At 42.4% G+C, this 22,929-nt stretch overlaps 1 pseudogene across 1 annotated transcript in view; it reads right to left on the bottom strand.

Moving 5' to 3' along the window:
• Positions 1–233: 233 nt before the first annotated feature.
• The window catches only part of LOC309556485, a 40,951-nt pseudogene continuing 18,255 nt past the window's right edge, over positions 234–22,929 (bottom strand). The window contains exons 3-4 of the transcript in view: positions 22,025–22,365; positions 234–839 (exon numbers count right to left, since the gene is read on the bottom strand). The product of the transcript in view is annotated as an uncharacterized misc_RNA (transcript). The remainder of the gene's footprint in view (positions 840–22,024; positions 22,366–22,929) is intronic.

Genomic DNA, 22,929 nt, shown 5'->3' with positions numbered 1-22,929 from the left:
CTTCTCTGTTGTTCGGGAGTTGATCACATTCAATTAGAGTTGGAAGAGGAAACTCTATGTCCTCATATTCTGATGCAACTACGAAGCCATGGGCTCTTCTTCCAGAAGTATTGACCTTTCCTGCACATGTCTGCAAGGTATAGGACCAGGTCTCTCCTTGAATGTTGAATAGGTCAAAGAATTCTGTACCGCCAATGAGCGATTGCTCTGATCATCGAGTATGGCATACATTTTTATGGATTTTTGTGGACATCCTTCAGGAAAAACCCTTACAAGACATATCTTGCTACAAGACTTGCTATGAAGCCCTTCTCCACATACCTCTGTACACCTTGTGGTTACGGGGTTAGCATATTGTTCAGTTCTCTCCCCGCCATCATCTGATGTAGTCTTGGGGTTGCTGCCGGGTGAAGGTTTCCTTTTGAACAGGTCTGAATGAAGAGCGTCCACATGTTTGGCACTGTTGCAGAGAGAACATCTGATGGCGATCTTACAGTCTCTGGCTAAATGATCGGAGGATGCACAACACTTAAAACAGATATTATGCTCTTTGAGAAATGACTTGCGTTCTTCAATAGGCTTGTCCTTAAATGCACGACATTTGGAGAGAGAGTGTGGCGCATTATGAATAGGACACTGTTGATTAAGATTGCTTACTTTGATGTCTGTAGCTAAGACGTTGGATGCTATTGCAGTCTTCCTCACGGCAATAGGATGCCTTAAATCCTTGAATTTACTGTTGGTGGCAATACCCCTTGAAGTACTTAAAGGAATGGTGGTTGTATCTGGATAGAAGAAGCTTGGGTCATTCTTGGATCTTGCAACCTTCCGCACAAACTCTGAAAAATAAGAAAAGGGAGGGATGGAAACACGATGCTCATACTTATACTTTGATCCTACACTAGTCCACTTTCCCTGAAGATAACTAGGCAACTTTGCTACAATAGGATTTACGCCCTGAGCAGTGTCTAAATAGCTAAGACCTGGTAAACTAGGATCTAACTTAGCAATTTCAAGTTCATGAAGGAGGTCACCTAACTCTCTAAGCTTATGATTGTCCTTAACAGAGATTTTAGGAAAGTCGTTTAGTCTCTGGAATAAGGCAGATTCAACTACTTCGGGGCTCCCATAGTCTTGTTCTAGACGTTCCCAGGCAGCATCAAGGCCTGCTTTAAAGTTATAAATGTAGACAGATTTAAGTCTCTTGACTTGTCCTGAAGATTGAAGCCCCAACCACTTTATTAGTAAGTCAAGTTCTGCTTGAGGATCAATGTCCAAGTTCTTGGTTACCGCCTTAAATGTAGATCTCCAACTCCTGTAGTTCTCTGGGCGGTCATCAAATCTAGACAGTCCAGTTGTAATCAACTCTCGTCGAATCATATACTTGCTGAACTCTGCAATGTCAGTGCTTTCAGTTTTTATAGCCACAGGGTCTACTGATGGTGCGCCGTCTTGGACCATGGTTGGTATCTGATGTTGGCTGGTAGGTAGAGAGAAAGGTGTTGCAGATGGGTTTAATTTAGGTAAGGGTCTGTCGACTGAAGGTCTCTGAGCATTTGAAGTCAAAGAGAGCTGTATCAAAGGGGGTATAGAGTTCATTCTGTAGTCTTCTGCTGTGCCCTTGTAATCTCTATGCACACTACTTCCTTTTCTCTATTCTTCTGAAGAATTTCTAGCTGAGCCTTGAAGGCTGCTTCTTTTTCAGAGCAGGCGGCTTGAACCTGGGCTACTGCAACCTTTTGGCGAGCTTTGAGTATTTGGTCACTCAGTATTGACCTTATAGAGCAGGACCACAAAGACTTAGAAGAAGATTTATGATATGAGCGGGCAGACCTAGAAGATTTTCCTGAGTGTCTGGAAGAAGCAGAGTTACAGGATGTAGTCTCGTGTAGCTGTGCCAATCTACCTTCTATCTGTGCCTTTGCTTCAAGATATGTACTATGCCTCTGCTGGTCATTAGAAGTAAAGTCCTTTAATTCCAATGCAGCTTCCTCTATGTTGGAATGTGACAATAGGGAATAGTACTTCTCAGAAAGTCTTTTATAATTCTCAAATGCCTTCTTAACCCTTGAGAGAGCAGTGTTCAATTGCTCAGAATTGTTGCTAGTTTCATTAGTGGCTGTTATATAACTTAAAGTCTTTTCCCATAATGCAGTCAGGTTACTAGATGTTTCTTCCTTACTTGCTTCATAAACCTCCCTTGCCTTCAAGGATGGATGAGGGGCTCTGACAGGACGAGCAGAATGAAGTAAGGAGTCTGCTTTATCTTGACTAAATGCAGGTAACTCTGTGAGATCTCTGTCAGACATAATAAGTACTGTATTTCTGGTGTCTTCTTAGAAATCTGCCAGAGCTCAGCTCTGTAAGTAGTGACTTCTGTTATTAAGCAGGCTGGCTGAGGTGCTGGGTATTTGATACAATAGCTAGCTATTGCTGGAACTAGTTCAAACTGGATCACCTCAGAAGGCTGTAACAGTAATGAAGCATTCAGTAGGTGGCTGGTTTCATATGCAGAGTAATGCTTCTGGTGACTCACAGACAAGTGTGGTACTCACTGTTCTGAAGCTGCAGAGTCTTGGAAATTTACTTTCTGAAGCTGCAGAGATACCTGTGTGATGAAACCAATGGAAATTTACTTTTCTTAAGCTGCAGAGATACCTGTGATGGATTCTTCATGGAAATGTACTCTCTGAAGCTGTGTATTCTTGGAAATTTACTGTTCTGTCTCAGCATCGATTGTACCTGTGACCTCCTTGTAGACCCCCAGTCTGAAAGTGTGTGCAGCAGGTTGAATGATGGCTTTAACAGATAGTTTACTCAATGAATAAAGACTCCAGAGGTGTTCTCCAATGCTTCTTTATGCTTCAAGTTAGCAAAGGCATAAACATAGAGACTTTTCCATAGTTAAATTTCCAATGAAGTTACACAGCTTCCACACTCTGCAGTCTCCTCATAACAACTAAACAAAATGGGAGTTACAGCAGGAAAATGGAGGATGGGAGAAACCATCTAGCCAGAAACAGCAGGGGTGCAAGGAAGATACCAATAACATAGCATAACATAACATGTAATAACAACTGCTAGACAGTTAAAGCTGCGTGGCAGCACACAAAGTAATGAGATGCAAAAAATGTGATTAAACAAAGTCGCAAACACAACGTGTCTGTATGCTTGAATGACAATCCAGTGATATAAATGATAACAGATGGTGATGAACTCAAATGGTGACTTAAATTCCCTCCACCTGTTGGAATTCCTCCTTACCGGACGGAATGAAAGTAAGTGCTCTCCTTTGCAAAATCCAACAATCCCTGTGCTCAAACCAAAATTAGTGCTCTCCACCGTGCATGCAAGGTAGACCGCTGGGCCTCTTACCAGATAGGTATGGATAACGCACTCTGCCACAATACTCTCAGAAGAGTGTATCTCTCTATCCAGATGATAATGACAGCCTCTTGGTGAGATTAACCAGAAGGATCGTATCACTCCAGCATAACATGTAAAGGAATGACCACTAATAATATATATTAAATGGTTGAGTTTCTTAGAGTCCAAGTGCACATTCGTCATTTCTCTCAAACACCTTCTGAGTTCAGAGTGGTCCACAGCCTTCACAGTTCTATCCTAATCAAAATCTGTTCATGTGTGGTTGCTGTGCAGGGGTGAAGATAGGAGATCTACACCATCCCCCACCCACAGAAAATAAGCTGCTTTTTTCTCTGTGGCAGACCCTATCCTCATATCCACAGGAGGTCAGATTTAATCAGGATTAAGTGTGGTCACTGTACGGGGCCTGCTGGGTTATGATACCATTGGCTTCTCTCTTAGGATCTTTTGTATATATGCATATGATGGGTTGAAGTTTTGATTTCCTATTATGTGATTAACTCTGGAAATCAATGTTGGCAATCTCTGAGAATTAAAATATTAAAATTAGGATCAGGTGTCATGATGTAACCAGAAGAGATGGTAATAATTTTTGCTCATTGTCATAATTTTTAATTATTTGCCTCCTCAGCTCTGGAAGGTTTTACCCCCTTCATGGCCAGGGCATTTTATACTGTTCAGCATTGTGCTAATTTAATTGGCAGTTGTACTGTCATGCAACACTGAACCGGTATGACATTTTTATATTTTTTTTTCACACAAATAGAGCTTTCTTTTGGTGGTATTTGATCACCACTGGGTTTTTAATTTTTTGGTGTTATAAATGAAAAAAATTTTGAAAAAAAAAAAAAAATGTTATTATTTCTTATTATTTCTTATAGAGCCCAGGGAGAACCTGCCAAACTACCTCCCCCCTCCCTCATGATGTATGAGCATTCTGTGTCCCACAAAAACATTGAGCAATAATTTGCATGCTTACTCCTAAGCATAAATTCCACCTTTGCCCAGTACAAATCCTCCTAGCTCTAATGCCCCCCATAAAAAAATGACCCCTCCTAGCACAAATCCTCTGCCCCTAAAATTTCCCCTGCTAGTACACATATCCCCCCCCCCAAACTTCAAATCCCCCACCTTCCAACACAAATTCCCTTCAAATCCCTCCACCTAGCACACATTTTCTTTCCCCAATTCCCCCCCTAAACAAATCCCCCTAAATCACCACCCTTTGTACCCCCCCAATTTCCCCTAGTAGAACAATACTTACCCCCTGCGGCCCCAAAATTCCCCCTTCCAACACAAATCCTCTCCCCCCAATCTCCTTGTGGTGCAACCCCAACTTACATGATACCACAGTGCCCAGGGCATCTTACATAGTTACATAGTTAGTGAGGTTGAAAAAAGACATCAGTCCATCCAGTTCAACCTATGATGTGTGTGTGTGATCTGTCTCTTCTGCTCACCTCTTGTACTGGCCCTGATGGCCACTGAGCTCCCATCAGCAATATAAGAGAAGGGGTGAGGATGGTGGTGACATTATTGCTCAAATGTTGCAATGGCCATATTTGGTCAATGTTACTGCTCAAATATGGGAGAGGTAGTTTGAAATGGCAACCACATATTGGGACAAATAGACTCCTAAGAATAAAAATCCCAGTTAGTACTGTGCAGTAGAAGGAGTGGAGAGACACTGCCTGGTAGAGAGAGAGAGTACCTCTGTCTGGATATTCACCTGCCAGCCAGAGACCATAAAAATGGAGATCCAAGCCTGGGACTGGGAGTGAGGAAAATCTGGGGTGGTGTAGCACTTACCACATCACAGCACCTGCTGCTGGAGCTGGGAGACTGAAGTGTCCGTTCACCTTTTGCTTCAACGGCTGATCGCCGAAGGTTTTCAGGGACAAGGCAAGGAGGCCCCACCTTCTAAAGAGAGAGATCTCAGCAGCATCCCGGGGACTGGTGAGAGGGCTATTTGCCTTCTACTAATACTGCTAGCAGGGATTGAGCCACTGAGAGCAGGGCATCAAGTGTACCCAATTCATACTGCATTCTATACAGCTATTCTTCCAAATCTAGACTACACCTATACCAACCCTATTCCCAATCATAATGAACCATATCTGAATCACATCTACCTTACACCTGTGTCAACACTATACAGTACTGATACTGCATGCAGGTTAACTGGGACTGTCATTAAGTGCAATGTAAATGGCTTTAAAAGGACACAGGAGTGTCAAAGAGTCTATTAAAGAAGTGCCAGCAGATGTTTTGTGAGCAGAGAAAACTGACTTAAGATTTTTCTGGATTGGATCTAAAAGTTTGAAGGTTCCCAAGAGTATTGGGTAGGATGGAGTCCTCAGTCCTTTGTCCGGCCTTTGCTAATTGCTTACAGCCAGTGTGAGTGCATCATTATAGGTCAAATCTAAGTATAGCTCAGGGCAGTTGCTACCATTTGGAGACAGACCCCTGTCGAGAAACCTGATTGTTTCTGTCAGAGACCACATCCCCAGTAAGGGGGACTTCTTTCCCAAGGGACTGTGAAAGTCTGGATGGCTATGTGGGCCTGGGAGACCAATAGAGGGTCTGGAAGGCTGGGAAAGCCAAGGTGGCTAGCGAGTCCAGGGGGGCTGGGAGAAGTCTGGAAGTCTCAGAGAGTGAAAAAACCCAGGGGGTGCTGGAGAACCATATTTGGAGGCCAGGATTGGCCTAGGGTTGCCACCTCTTCCCTTTAAACCTGAACATACTCTATAATAATTACACCGGTTCTGAGGCTAATTTAATGCAGATAGGGCACTAAGGGAGTTTAATTACCACCTTAAGCAGCCACAGAACCTGTTTAATTAATATGTGTTTAGGTTTAAAGGGATGAGGTGGCAACCCTCAGATTGGGCCCGTACAGCAAGATACTGCAATGGCTAAGTAAGCCTAAGAGCCAAGTGGCTCAGTATTTTTTATTTGTTTGCTGCAGAAGAACCTCTGCATGGGAAGCCTGCTATTGTAAGAACTTCCTTTCTGTTTCTTTTTGATAAAAGGGCTGCCACGCCCTTAAACCAAAGTCCCAACTGCCGTAGATTCACTGTAAAAATGCATCTATAGCTGAGCTAAACACCAATATATCTATTTATTTTTTGCAACAAGCTAAATATGTTGGTGATTGCTGTGCATTTTAGATCTTGTGTTATTTTAACACCGTAATAATGTTCATAACAGTAAATAACCAAAATTCTTCTTTTAGCATCCTGATCACATGGCACTTTTGCATCCTGCCCCCTAAGACCCCTTTCACGCTTGTATGACCTGAAAGTCGCTTGAAGTAATGCCTGTGTAATCTTACGGTCTATGGACCTCTAGTCGCATCAAAGTCAGACCAAAATAGTGCAGGGACTGCTTTGAAGTCACACAGATATGAACAATACTCATTGGAAATCATGGGGTACAACTTGTCATACGACTTTGCAGTCCCAAGTCACAGAACAAGTCGCACAAGTGTAAAAGGGGCCTGAACTGAAAAATATCCAATCTTAACTTATATTGGACACACAGCCAAAATAACTGCTGTCCTCTTTCAGTTTATCAGTATACTGTCTTTTTTGGAAAAGAGATGTTGTTTTCGGAAAGGATACAGAATCTAGTTTTGCTTAATAACCATAAATTATAAATGTACATTTCTACAATGTCAGATGCACAGCTCTAAATATTTCACTAATTACTGTGTATGTATTTTACATCTCATGATTTTTTAAAGCCTGGATTCAGCCATTTTTTTTTTTTTTTAGTGTAGGGAAAAGGATAAGCAAAAAAAAAAAATATATATATATATATATATATATATATATATATATATTTTTTTTTTATGCTATCTGTATCACCCCTGAATACATTTCCCTCCCATGGAACAGCACAAAGGGTAACAAAAGCATAAATAAAGAGACACACACAACCCTAAATTTCATGGGCTATAATGGCCACAGAATTTATTAAGGAGTAACCCAAAATTAAATAATAATCCATAAACCTTCAAACAATACATTTTAGCCTAAACGTTTCATGTCAATCATAACTCATTTTATTTATTAAAAGTATCACATGGTCCATCCAGAATTAATCCGGATGACAAACCCCCACTAAAAAATGCCATGACAAACATATTAAAGAAGGGAGGGTGGGGGTAGGAGGAGCAGCAGCGCTCCGTCCGCCAACGGCTCTTGGGCAGCACTCAGAGAAGGAAAAAAAGGCCATTTTATGCCCCAATTGCAGCACAGGCACACCCAAACTGGCCAATGAGGTGCTGTTGCCATGCACTCCCAGCCTCTGCCATTGCCCAGTGCAACCTGTAAGAGAAGAGGGGAGGAGAGAGCCAGAAGCCCTTTGTACTGTCCCACGGAGCCCTACTTCACCATTAGGGGCTCAACTATTTTTTTTCCACTTTCACAATTGAATTCAGCGAATATATGAATTGTACTCATGTAATGGAGGAAAAGATTATGGAAGATAACAGAAATCCAAAAGACATCCACTACTCTTAAAGCCAAACTCCAGGAAAACATTTTTTAACATTTGCTATGTAGAAATAGATCACCTCAAATTATGGATGTCCCATGTGTGGCTTGCTGCTGCATTTGGTAAATCTCAACCACTGTGAGCCTTGAACTTGCAGCACTGTAAATCAAAGTCCATCTCTCATAGGGGAGGTTTACACTTTTACTAGTGTTGGAGCTTAATGAAACTATGGGGTACATTTATAAAGCAAATAAGTTACATGATTAGTCACAAATCAGACTTCCTCCCCTTCAGCAAAGTCTCTAGTACAGATTTATAGACATACAGTGGGTACGGAAAGTATTCAGACCCCCTTAAATTTTTCACTCTTTGTTATATTGCAGCCATTTGCTAAAATCGTTTAGGTTCATTCTTCTTCCTCATGAATGTACACACAGCTCCCCATACTGACAGAAAAACACAGAATTGTTGACATTGTTGCAGATTTATTAAAAAAGAAAAACTTAAATGTCACATGGTCCTAAGTATTCAGACCCTTTGCTGTGACACTCATATATTTAACTCAGGTGCTTTCCATTTTTTCTGATCATCCTTGAGATGGTTCTACACCTTCATTTGAGTCCAGCTGTGTTTGATTATACTGATTGGACTTGATTAGGAAAGCCACACACCTGTCTATATAAGACCTTCCAGATCACAATGCATGTCAGAGCAAATGAGAATCATGAGGTCAAAGGAACTGCCTGAAGAGCTCAGAGACAGAATTGTGGCAAGGCACAGATCTGGCCAAGGTTACAAAAAGATTTCTGCTGCACTTAAGGTTCCTAAGAGCACAGTGGCCTCCATAATCCTCAAATGGAAGACGTTTGGGACGACCAGAACCCTTCCTAGAGCTGGCCGTCCCACCAAACTGAGCTATCGGGGGAGAAGAGCCTTGGTGAGAGAGGTAAAGAAGAACCCAAAGATCACTGTGGCTGAGCTCCAGAGATGCAGTCAGGAGATGGGAGAAAGTTGTAGAAAGTCAACCATCACTGCAGCCCTCCACCAGTCGGGGCTTTATGGCAGAGTGGCCCGACGGAAGCCTCTCCTCAGTGTAAGACACATGAAAGCCCGCATGGAGTTTGCTAAAAAACACCTGAAGGACTCCGAGATGGTGAGAAATAAGATTCTCTGGTCTGATGAGACCAAAATAGAACTTTTTGGCCTTAATTCTAAGCGGTATGTGTGGAGAAAACCAGGCACTGCTCATCACCTGTCCAATACAGTCCCAACAGTGAAGCATGGTGGTGGCAGCATCATGCTGTGGGGGTGTTTTTCAGCTGCAGGGACAGGACGACTGGTTGCAATCGAGGGAAAGATGAATGCGGCCAAGTACAGGGATATCCTGGACAAAAACCTTCTCCAGAGTGCTCTGGACCTCAGACTGGGCTGAAGGTTTACCTTCCAACAAGACAATGACCCTAAGCACACAGCTAAAATAACGAAGGATTGGCTTCACAACAACTCCGTGACTGTTCTTGAATGGCCCAGCCAGAGCCCTGACTTAAACCCAATTGAACATCTCTGGAGAGACCTAAAAATGGCTGTCCACCAACGTTTACCATCCAACCTGACAGAACTGGAGAGGATCTGCAAGGAGGAATGGCAGAGGATCCCCAAATCCAGGTGTGAAAGACTTGTTGCATCTTTCCCAAAAAGACTCCTGGCTGTATTAGATCAAAAGGGGGCTTCTACTAAATACTGAGCAAAGGGTCTGAATACTTAGGACCATGTGATATTTCAGTTTTTCTTTTTTAATAAATCTGCAACAATGTCAACAATTCTGTGTTTTTCTGTCAGTATGGGGTGTTATGTGTACATTCATGAGGAAGAAGAATTAACCTAAATGATTTTAGCAAATTGCTGCAATATAACAAAGAGTGAAAAATTTAAGGGGGTCTGAATACTTTCCGTACCCACTGTATATGTCTGTATTCCTAGTGTCACGAGGAGTCAGGCTTGAAGACCAGTTGTTATAGCAGTGGAAGCTCACACAGGAACAAGCAGGATAGAAACACAGGCAGGCCACCTTTGAAGATGACATAGGCTCACCTGAGGGGTGGAATTTAAGTAGTAACGTAGATAGAGATGAGTGGGTCTGCTCTGCATTTGGTAAACATTCAAAGAATTCGGGATACTGAATCCGAACCCTACTAAAATCAATAGGAGCCGAATCTGTTAAATTAAAAATTTACTTTTTCTGGGCTATTAAGCAAAGGGGTGTGAAAAATAGCCGGAGTGGGCAGTGCCCTGGGGAACATGTATCAATGCAAAAAAAAAAATCAATTTAACCAGGAGCAATGATGTTTTAAATGCTTAAAGTGGAACATTATGAATTCCCATTTAGTTTTAAATAACATGCCTGGGGGGGGGGGGGGGGATTCCCTAATCCTGGCTGTGATAAAGTGCTGCAGCTATACTGACATTTACAAAGAAAAAAGTGGTTACATTGGCCATCAAAAGATGTCATTGGCAGTTTCTGTTTTTTTCTTTTTTTTAGAAAGCACACAGACTCCCCCCCCCCCCCCCCAGGGTTTGTTTTGGAATCTGAGGTACCTATTGATGGCGTCTCTGTGCTGTGTTATTTTTAAGAAGAGCCCCCCAAAAAAAAAAAACCTTACCGTGCTTTTGAGTCTGGTATGGATTTTACAGGGTATCTCAAGAAAATTTTTTTAAAAAATCTGTGTGGTTCCCCTTTCAGATCCATACCAGACTTAATCTGAGCATGCAGCCTGGCAGGCCAAGAAAGGGGAAAATGATCATGTGCCTCCCATCCCCCTGAACATACCAGGTCATATGTCCTCATCATGGCGGATACCTTGCCTGGGAACCCCCTGGCAAAGCACCTTATCCCCATGTTTATGAGGATAAAGGCCTCATCCCCACAACCTTGGCCAGTGGTTATGGGGGTCTGCAGAGAAGTTATCAGAATCTGGAACCCCCTTTAATAGTATGGGGGCTTCTAGATACTGCCCCACCCAGATGGATAGATAGTAAAAAAAAAAAAAAAAAAAAATCCCCAAAAAAGTCCCAGTGATGCAGATCCACAATAATTATGAAGCCTCTGACCCACTGAAAGGCCTGTTTCACAAAGGCTTAAGCTTTTATAAGAGCATTGTGAACAGCAAGCTTTGACAAATCATTCGCAGAGCTTTAAGCAAGCTTTGTTACATACTGTAGTTAGTCAGGTTGAAAAAAGACACAAGTCCACCTGGCTCAACCAATAAAAAACAAAAATTAGGAAAGAAAACCCAACCATACAACCCCATCTACACAATCCTATACCCGCAGTTCATCCAGAGGAAAGCGAAAAAAAGACCAGCAAAGCATGGTCCAATTTGTTACAGCAGGGGAAAAAAAATCCTTCCTGATCCCCCAAGAGGCAATCGGATATTCCCTGGATCGACTTTACCTATAAATATTAGTACCCATTTATAATATGTACACCCAGTAAAGAATCCAGGCCTTTTTTTAAAGCAATCTAGTGAGCTAGCCAGAAGCACCTCTCAAGGGAGTCTATTCCACATTTTCACAGCATTTACAGTGAAGAAACCTTTCTGTATTTGGAGACAAAATCTGGTTTTCCTCTAGACGTAAAGAGTGAAACACTCCCATTAGGATCTGTGTTCAACATTTACAAACTGGAGCTGGATGGCACTTTAAAAGCTCCAATAAAGCTTGCTAAAAGCTATGCAAATGCTTGGTCAAAGCTTGCTGTTCACACTGTTCTTATACAAGCTGAAGCCCATGTAAAACTGGGCAAAGATAAAAACAATGCAGCTGCCGACACATCTTCCATGGGTTTACTTGTTACCCACCGAATGACAAGTTTGGTGAATGACAGCTGTTATATACACAAGGGAGTGAGGTCTCCTGGGTGACATCACGGACCATATATGGTCCAGGATGTCACTGTCTAGTAACACGGCTATTGTACAAGACATCGGCTCCCGCCAAACAGGTAAATGTTCGGGCATTTGGACAAACACCCAGACAATCAGGACTGAACTTTGAGCTCATCCCTATTCCTGGGAAGCCAAGTGTCACAGTTTAGCCTGCAGTCTCATGCCTGTATATTCTTACCTCCTTGCAATGGTCCTGCAAGACCTCTGTTTCTTTTCACATGGGTTGTTTGGCTTCTGTGCTTACCTATGAGTGTCGCCTGCTATACAGTGGGTTTTTACTTCTTACCATTTTATCACTTCTTGGCCCACCTCCTAGTTTGCTTTCCAATATAGGACATGCTCAGTGCAACCTGTGTTGCCTGAGAAACTTCCTAGTTCTCCGAGCTCCTGTTTGCCTCGTGTTTCATGTATTCAATGTCTGACTTTCTGCATACCGACCCAGGCTTTGTCTTCTGTTTCCCAGATCCTCTTCTGTCTCCTGCCATCTGTACTCTGCATACAACTATGGTCTCTGCATTGTCAGCTGGGAGTACCTGGGGGCTGCAACCTATTTCCAGCTTGCTGCAAGTCCATCCCCATCATCAGAGGCCCTGGTGAAGAAACAGACTGAGGCTTAGACTACGCAACATAGTTACATAATAGTTATGGTTGAATAAAGACAATAGTCCTTCCAGTTCAACCTGTGTAGGTGTATGTGTGTCAGTGTCGATAATCATTTCCCATATGCCTGTTGAATAAAGACAATAGTCCTTCCAGTTCAACCTGTGTAGGTGTGTGTGTGTCAGTGTCGATAATCATTTTCCATATGCCTGTATATTGTGTTCTATAAGATTTACGTCCAAGAGTCTTTTAAAAATATCAATACTCCCCTCTGACCCCACCAATTGTGGAAGAGAGTTCCACATCCCTACCGCCCTAACAGTGAAAAACCCCCTGCGCAGCTAAAGGTTAAACCGCTTCTCCTCCAATCTTATTGTGTGTTGCCTTGTCTCCTCTTACACTCCCTGAGACGAAATAGCTTTTTTCTATGCTGGGATCACCATTGAGGTATTTGTAGATCGTTATCTTGTCCTTTCTCGAGCATCTCTTCTCTGGCAAATTTAGTGCTTGCAGTCGGGCCTCGTAATTGAGATCGTTCAATCCCCTTATTGGTTTCCTTGCCCTTTTATGGACTCTCTCCAACTCCAGTACATCCCTTCTGAGGACTAGTGACTAGAACTGAACAGAATATTCCAGATGTGGCCTGACCAGAGTTTTATAAAGTGGCAGGATTATAGTTTTATGTCTGGAGTATATCACCTTTTTTATCCATGCTAGTACTCTGCCGGCTTTGGTAACTGCAGCTTGATACTGCATGCTATTCTCAGTCTGTATTCCACTAGGTCCCCCAGACCTTTCTCCATCCTTGATTCTGCCAGGAGATACCCCCCCCCCCTAGTGAGCAGTTTGCATTTATGTTTTTAGCCCCCAAGTGCATTACTTTACATTTTTCCATATTAAACCTCATTTGTCATGTAGTTGCCCACTCTTAATTTGTTCAGCTCTTTCTGTACAATTTCTATATCCTGATGTGAAGTTATTGGCCTGCCTATGTTTGTGTCCTCCGCAAAAACTGAGATTGAGCTATGTATCCCATCCTCTATATCATTTATGAATAAATTAAACAGATATTATCCCAAGACAGAACCTGAGGTACCCCACTTACCACTCCAGACCATTCTGAGTACACATTATTTATCCCATTGAACACACCCCTGTAACCATATTTCTATCCTAGAACAAACCTTATGGTCGATGCCTGCAGACCTCAGCTTGTAGATTAACCCAACTGAGTTCTTTTGAGAACTCTCGGATGTAATCTGGTCCTGGTGATTTATTTGTGTTAAGCTTATCAAGTCTTTACTTGATTCCAGCCTCTATTAGCCACAATAATATGTCCTGTGATGTGCTACCAACAATAATGTCATGGTCAGTATACCCCTCTTTTTCCCGTGTAAAAACTGAGAAGAAAGCATTTAGTACAGTTGCCTTCTCTGTGTCATCTGTAACCATCCTCAATAGTTTTTTTTTTATGCGGGCAATGTGCTCTGAATTTGCTCTTTTACTATTTATATATTTAAAGAATCCTTTGGGATTTTTTTACTCACCTCTATGTGTTTCTCGTAGTCTTTTTTTTTTAGCTGCCCTGATTTTGTTCTTACACTTGTTGCATTCCTTGTATTTGGAATGCTGACAATGCCCCCTCCGCTTTATATTTTTTTTAAAGGCCATTTTTTCTCTTTAATAAGAATTTTTCCTTAATGGTTTTGCCACCCAGGTTTAACCTTCGCCCTCTTATATGTATTGTCCATTGGAATGCACGGTATGATACCTTTGTTTTAAATCATAAAGCATTCCCATTTTTGGCTCAGTGTTCAATGTTTCTAGGGTTAGGTCCCAATTGATGCCCTGTAATATGGAGCACAGTTCAGAAAAGTTTTCTCTTGAAATTTAGAGTTCTTGAGCGCCTCTCATGCCTCCTTTTCTTATGATTTACACTAAATGTAATCAACCTATGATCACTAGATCCCAAGTTGTCCTGTATTGCCACATTTGAGATCGGTCTTGGATTGCTCGTAATTAATAAATCTAGCAATGCATTTTTTCTAGTAGGAAAATTCACCAACTGAAACATGAAGTTGTCCTGTAAGACATTCATGAAATGACAGGCCTTTAATGAGTGAGCTGTCCCCTCTGCCCAGTCAATATCGGATAATTGAAGTCCCCCATTATGATGTAATTTCCCTGCCTCCCCGCAATTACTAACTGTGATAGGAGGTCCAGCTCCTCCTCCTCTTTTAGGTTGGGGGCCTATAACATATGCCCACTATTAATTTCCCACTTCCTCCCTGTGGAGTTTTACCCACATGGATTTCACCTCCCCCCTCGTCCCATTCACAATGTCCCTCCTCTCTACCATCCTTACATAATTTTCGATATATAAACCCACCCCTCCCCCACTTTTACCTTCCTTGTGAGCGGTCAAACCAAGTTTCTGTTATTCCAACAAAGTCTAAGTCCTCCTCGTGTAATAGCAGTTCCAGTTCCTCCATTTTGTTAGCTAGGCTTCTGGCATTTGTGTATACCCCTCAGTGTTGTATGAGTGGATATGAATTCTTCTACATTTTCTCAGGCTTAGTTTTTGATTTGACCACTTATTCACCCCGGGTTTTGACATTACAACTATATAAATCACTACTGGCTCCCATATTACCCTCTGACCTCCTCCTTGTATTGGAGGGATTGAAATATGAGTCATTAATTTAATCTATTGCTGAAGCATTTATTTATGTTGACAAAAATGCCAGGGTGCAAATTAGCTCAGTAAAGTGCTAGCTAGTGAGAGAACCCTGTGGATGATTGGGGAACCTCTCTTATGGCAAACATCAGATAAGGGAGCAGATAATCTCAATTCTTTCCGTATTTATCCACCACCTTCCTCAACATTTGTTTTAAAGTTTTATTAAACCTCTCCACTAACCCGTCTGTTTGAGGGTGATATAGTGATGTACGTAATTGGGTCACTTTCAGGAGTTTACACAGTTCTCTGGTCACCCTAGACATAAACGGGGTGCCCTGGTCAGTTAGGACTTCCTTAGGAAGACCCACACGGCTGAAAACCTGAAATAACTCCTTGGCAATGGTTTTAGCAGAGGTATTTCGGAGAGGAATCGCTTCTGGGTAACATGTGGCATAGTCCATTATTACCAAGATGTGCTGGTGCCCTCTAGTGGACTTCAGTAAGGGGCCAACATAGTCCATGGCGATCCTCTCAAAAGGGACCTCGACAATGGGCAGGGATACCAACGGACTGCGGAAATGTGGCGTGGGTGCAGTAATCTGACACACTGGACAGGAAGAGCAGTACAATTCCACTTCCTTAGTGATCCCAGGCCAATAAAACCTCTGGGTGATTCTCTCCCAGGTTTTTTCTGCTCCCAAATGTTCCCCAAGAATGTGCCCATGGGCCAGTTCCAAAACCATCTTGCGGTACGGTTTAGGCACTCCCAGTTGCTCAAGGGTATCCTCTATCTTCTGTGACACTCGATATAACAGGTCCCTTTCAATAATGAAGGGAGGGCAATCCTCTCGTCAGGGTTAACTAACTCCCCATCTATCTTCACTACATTTTCCCAGGCTCTTAGCAATGTGGGGTCCCTCAATTGCTCAGTAATAAAATTTTCTCGGTGCACCTCGAGGTCATCAAACCCTATCGGCCGCTGTTCCTCTTCTGAGGTAGCAGGCTCCTCCCTAGGGACTGGTGTTTCCCCTGCTAAGACTGAGAACGGAAACTCAGGAGAATCCTCCCAGTTAGAGGATTCTGGAGTAGATGTTTCAGGCTCAGAAGAACCACCTACTGGGGAATCTTGGCAGAATCTTCCCAGAACTTTGGGAAATCCCTTCCCATAATGGCGTCATGTGGTAGTTTGGGAACTAAACCCACTTGGTGACACAAGTTACCGAGGGAGGTTTCAAAGGAAACCGTAGTCACCGGATATTCGAGTGTCCCCATGTACACAAACTACAGCCATTTTCCTAGGATGTAAGGTTTTTCCCCCCACTAGATCACTTTTCACTAAGGTGACCAGGCTACCTGAATCCAAAAATACCACAACATCTTTGCCATCTAAGCACATTCTATATAAATGTTTCTCATTCCCCTTTACTGCAGTGCATGTGGTTGCAAAAAGGGTCGTCTCTCTGTCAGAAAGTCACACTGCATTAGTTCATCACCTGCTGGGCAAACCGCTGCTACATGTCCCTCTTCCCGGCAACGGTAACAAATCAACCTTCTGGTCCTCTCCTATGGGATGGGTCTTCCAGGCCGCTCTCGCCAAACATTAGCACTAGTCCAGATAATACCTCTAGTTGCTCTTTGGTCCCTCTTTCCACCCCCATCCCTTGATGCATTCTTACCTATAGGTGGGGAGGGTCTGGTCTTGGGGTGAAAAGTCAGTGCGTCTCTGGGGAAAGAGGTCAAATTCTCCGTTGTTAGGTACCTTTTGACCAGGTCTACTAGTTTGTCTGCGGTTTCCGAACCACCATGGCTCACCCATTTCTGCAGGGTGTTAGGAAGAGACCTAAGAAATTTGTCCATGACTACTCGTTCCAAAATTTTTGGTCCGGACAGAATTTCTGGCTGCAGCCATTTCTTAGCCAAATGGATGAGGTCATACATCTGCGACCGAGGTGGCTTCCTCAGCTGATAACTCCAATTGTGGACCCGCTGAGCACGGACATCCAAGGTTACCCCAAAACGTGCCAATATTTCCTCTTAATCGATCATAGTTTTTTTGCATCTGCAAGCTCCAAATCAAAATATGCCTTTTGGGCTTCTCCAGATAATAGGGGGGGCACTAGTCCAGCCCACTGTTCTTTAGGCCAACTCTCTTTCTCCGCTGTTCTTTCAAACGTGGTCAGAAACATCTCAGGGTCATCATCTGCAGTCATCTTTGGCAATAAATGGCTTACCCGAAAAGTCGGTATGTTACTGGCCTGACTCCCAGCCTCGGTCTTCTGTCTCTGAAGCTGTTTCACAATGGCCTCCATTTGCTGCTGCTGTCTCTGTTTCAGGCCTGCAATGCTCTCTTGATGAGCCTGTTGTTGAGCTGCAAGGCTCCGCTGAAAACCCGTATTTGTCTGCTGTTGATTTGCATTTGCCTGCTGTTGATTTGCATTTGTCTGCTGTTGATTTGCATTTGCTATAGCCAGTTGTTTCAGTATCTCCTCCATTTTGGGTTTACTTTAACTGCCCGCGGCACTCCACCATGTGTAAGGGGTTAGCTCGGTAGCGGATGTGGGTGACCCCTTGGGTGGGTTCGCTACACAGAGAGACAGCCGAGGAGTGATTGAAAACAACGGTCTATGGTTTATTCTTCCAATTTGCTGGAAACAAATGCAAGCATATAAACAGCATAAATCAAGCAAACATAAAATAAACCCTGGCCACTTGGGTTGGGGCGTCTACCTTCACAACACAGGAACCTACCTATGGAGTCTGTCCCAACCTACTGCTGGGCAGACACTGCTGGTCATACAGCAGAAAATAGTCCATTTGTTTTCCTTTCACACAGAAAATGTCAACACCACCTCACCTTCAGAAGTCTTTCTCAGCTCACTGCTCTTCTTAACGCAAAAAGCTTCAGGAGGCAGCAATCAGTAGTCATCCTCTGGATAACTTATAGAGGCCTTAATTTCCTCATTCTGAATAGCTGAAGCTTTCCAACGTCCTTAAACCTTTCTGGCTACCTCCGCAGCCGACGCCTGATAGTAATTGGTGAATTGTCTAAACAAGGCAGAAATATATCTCCTGTCTGTGACAACACCCACAAATTTACCTGACCTGTCACACTATTTTACTTTTTAGTGTGAATCCTTTGAATGAGCTATTTTGTTTTTGTATATCACCTATACTTGTTCACGTGGTTTTTTGCACAACTACATGCACTTTAATAATTTTGTAATCATTTTTAATACTTTAGGATTGTCTTATCATTTAACATCTATACTCTAGGATTGTCTTTATCACAAAGATTTATCACTAAGCAAGCGCTATAGGTAATCCTCTACAAAGGTTACTTTATACACAACTACAGATAGTATTAAGGTGACAAGTGCAAAAAAGTGACTTTAGTGCAAAAAACATAAATCGTATATGTATAAAGTCCATACAAATATAATATGTAAAGAATTGTAGATGGTGATCTTCAGTGGTGACTGATGATTGTGAAAGACACTTGTGCTCCCCTCTCTACCAGGACCGCACTCACCAGATAACCGAACCCCTACAGGGGCAGCAAGCACCACTGATTTTTAGGGATGCTTTTTGTAGATCTCCCAGTATTAATCCACGATGTCGGCAGATGGCAGGTTTGATCTCAAATGTCCCGTCTCTTCTCTGCTACAACTTCCAGCTACCTCTCCTCTCTACTTCTACCTCTCCACCTCTACACTGGCCCCGCCAGCACCTGCTGGGTAAGTAACATCCCCCCTCACATTACCTGCCGGTGGGGAGCCCCAGTAATATCCCCTCTAACACTACCTACCAGTGGGGAATGCAAGTAACATCCCCCCTCACATTACCTGCCAGTGGGGAGCCCCAGTAACATCCCCTCTTACAGTTGTTGTCAATGGGGAACCCCATAACATCCTCTTACATTGTTGTCAGTGGGGAGCCCCAGTAACATCCCTTCTTATGCTGGTTGTCAATGTGGAGCCCCAGTAACATCCCCTCTTACATTGTTGTCAGTGGGGAGCCCCAGTAACATCCCTTCTTATGCTGGTTGTCAATGTGGAGCCCCAGTAACATCCCCTCTTACATTGTTGTCAGTGGGGAGCCCCAGTAACAGCCTCTTACATTGTTGTCAGTGTGGAGCCCCAGTAACACTCATTCTTACATTGTTGTCAGTGGGGAGCCCCTGTAACACTCCCTCTTAGAACATGCCAGCCAAAAACACAAACATGTTACCAAAAAATTTCAAACAGAAGCACTGAGTTGTAAAAAAAAAAAAAAAAACACCCCTTTGTGTCATTTTGCTGGACCCCCTTTTGCTTTCATTCCAGCCTTTGGTCTGTTGTGATAGGTCTTTCTACTAACTTTGCACATCATGATCTTTTCAAACTCACTGATTGGGTTTTATTTTCTGACATGCTGACTTGGATGCTGCAAGTAAATACAGCTGGATAAAACCAAAACTGACTGTCTTCATTTCAGGCTGAAAAGCAACAAAAATTTGATTTTTAAAGAGGGGAGATTCTTGTCTAAACCCACTGTGCATCCAACCGGAGAGATTTCCCCTTAATTTCTGTTCCATGGCCACCACAGAAAGTAAGGTGAAATCTCTGGTAGCCAAAAGAATCGCCAGTGTTTATGGCCACACAATTCTGAAGATTCACCTCTATGCTTGTTCTGGAATCAAGTTTGCTTTTGGTGATAGAAGTAAACAGGACAAAAAAAGAGAATAAATCTCTCCAGTCTGGGTCACAGACAGCAATAAACACAGTCTTTTCAACATTTCAACTGGCAAAGGTAATGCATTTTTACAAAATAGCAAGACAGAATGTACTTTTTACCTTACAGCAGTGGACAATGGAAAAGGTGTCCCCATTTGAAAGTTTTCCTTCACCTCCTGTTCCACTGACAACTGCTATTTTGTAAATGTGTCATTTGTGCCCCTTTCACAATAGAACAAAGCGTGAACTTTCCTAACAGTGACAAATAACTGCTTAGAAAAACTGAAGCAAAATTATTTTTTTGCAAAGCAGCTTTTGTGGAGACAGTTATCCCTACAATTTTTACAATGTAAACAGTAATCCATGTTTGAAAAAACGTAACAGAACAGAATATTCCTGTCTTCTAAAATGTGTTTATCTGAAAGGAATCAAATGGATCTTCTTCAGCAGTCATTCTTCCTCCACCATCACCACCACCACATCTTTGTCCTTACCAGCAGCAGAAGACACACACAGTGGCTTACGTTTATGATTTAAAAGTGTCAACCTTTTGGTCATGCATTGTGATGTCAACCTTTTCAATCATGTGTTGAGTAATCTTTCCTGGGCCATTCTTTACTGACACCAGTCCTTCCAACACTGGAGTGGAAAGTTTGTTCCTGTGATCAGTTTTCATTAACTTTACAGATGAGAACACAAGTTCTACCTCAGCTGTCCCATGGGGCAGGGAAAGCAGAGTTTTTGCAAATTTACCCAGATGTCGGAATTTAGGAATTTTCAGACTGTCCGGATTGATACTACAGCTTTGTCCTACCATGTGCCAATAAGAATCATAAGTATGAGTCTCAGGATCATCACTAAAATCTGTCACTTGGTTTTATATAAATTCAGTTTGCAGTGCATCAATCTCAGATGGGGGAAAAATATGGGGTAAGTTCTATAATGTCTCCAGAATTTACAGTAGGCCTGTTTAAAAGTTTTAGTAAAGCCAACAGCTGAATGATTCGTTTCCAGTGGGCAGCCGTTATTTAATTGCAGTTACAGCTCTTGTGTAAAATGTCGTTACTTGCACCAAGAACTGGTGAACAGCTGACAAATCATCTAGTGTAGATAAATGATCTCTTGTTGGAAACAAATGAAAATGCCATCTGTCTAATTTGAAGTTTGCGCTATTAGTGTGGTCAAACTGAATCAGTGCATCATTTTGAATGGAAACCAACAGGTTTGGCCTGATAAAGTAGCCCATATAACTTTTCAGCAGTTGGCAGTACTTAAAGCGGTTGTATCCTCACCAAAAAAAAAAAAAAAAAAACCCTGCAAGACAAAGGCATAATGAGCTAGTATGCATCGCATACTAGCTCATTATGAAATACCCAACAAAGCCCAGACACAGACGCCCAGACACCGTTGAGGGAGCTGTCATGTTCCCTCTGCATCTCTTCTGGGTTCGGCGGCTCCAGCGCTGTGAGTGGCCAGAGCCGCAATGACGCACTGGAGAGCGAATGCGCCGCTAGTGTCAGCGGCTGAATGCAGTTCGAATATCTCCTAAACCGTGCAGGTTTAGGAGATATTAATTGTACCTACAGGTAAGCCTTATTATAGGCTTACCTGTAGGTAAAAGTTAAGTATACTCCGATACTACCACTTTAAAGTACAATTCAGGTAACATAGGTGAATTGCTCTGGAAAATTTTATTGAACTGTGTGAAATTTGGCAAAACTGCTTGATGAAACAAAAAGTAGCACTTATTGATAGAATCCTGTAGCCTAATGCTTATTCTGTTCAATTACCAAGCGATCAGTATCATCACCACTTGACTGGAAAAAAAAAAAAAATTAACAGGGCATCATATTGATTCAGAATGCTGTTGACACAATCAAACATTGAAAGCCATCTGGTAGAACAAAGCTGTAGAATCTTTAGACAATCTGCATCTACAAATTCCTGAAATTCTTAATACAACTCTAAATGTTTACAATTATGTGCAAAGTGGCTATGTATGTCTCTGCAAAGTTGCTCAACAGTTTTTGGTATGGCTTCACGGGCATCTGCAGCACACAATGCAGCAACATGAAAGGTACAGTAAATGTGAAAAATATAAGGCTGCTCTACTTTGAAGCTGGATAGTACAGAGTTTCTAGGCCCAACTCCTATACTTGCAGTATCTGTACCAAGAGCTATTACATTTCTTAGGGGTATACCATCTTCCAGAAAAGATTCTTTAATCTGCTCAAAAACAGCATCAGCAGTTGCTTCAGTGAGCTCAAGGAGGTGGTAGAACTGGTATTGTGTTCTACCAGCTTCTTCATCAAAATAAATGACAACCATAGCTAATTTTTTGCTTGTTGATATGGCAGTAGTTTCGTCAATCAGTAATGAAAAGTGACAATATTTAGGTCTTTTGCACAACTCCTCTTTGAGACACTTAGCGATGACATTGTTAACCAACATGGAACCTTTTGTTTGCTTGCAATTGATGGATTTTGCTATTTTGGCATCTAGAAACCAGTGAGTGGCATTATCAGTAAGATCATCTAACAAACTTAATGGCAACATTTTATGTGCAAGAAAATGTACTATTTTTAGCTCAGCTTCAGAAGTCCTTTTCTTTTGAGCCAACACTGCTGGGGCTGGTGGCGTTAGTTTAGCAAAACTAACAATGCCAGTGCTGGCTTGACTAGCTGCAGCAATAGCCTTGAGCTTTGAACTTGCGCAATGACTACAACATCACGGTTCCACCAACATATCCAATGCTAAACACTTTTTTGCACTACAGACACTTTGCATTTTGTTTCGATTCAGCATCTGCTCTTAACCACTTAAGCCCCGGAAGATTTTACCCCCATTCCGACCAGGGGGTATTTTGCGATTCGGCACTGCGTGACTTTAACGGACAATTGCGTGGTCGTGCGACGCTGTACCTAAACAAATTTGGCGTCCTTTTTTTCTCACAAACAGAGCTTTCTTTTGGTGGTATTTGATCACCTGTGCGATTTTTTGATCACGCGCTATAAACAAAAAAAGAGCGTCAATTTTGCAAAAATAGCAATATTTTTCACATTTTTTTATATGAAATTCCCCCCCAAAAAAATGTAAAAATCAAAAT

Source organism: Pelophylax lessonae, assembly GCF_965119305.1.
Source record: "Pelophylax lessonae genome assembly, chromosome: 5".
Lineage (NCBI taxonomy): Eukaryota > Metazoa > Chordata > Amphibia > Anura > Ranidae > Pelophylax > Pelophylax lessonae.
Note: the sequence above shows the minus strand (reverse complement) of the source record. Positions and strands in the feature narration are given on the sequence as shown.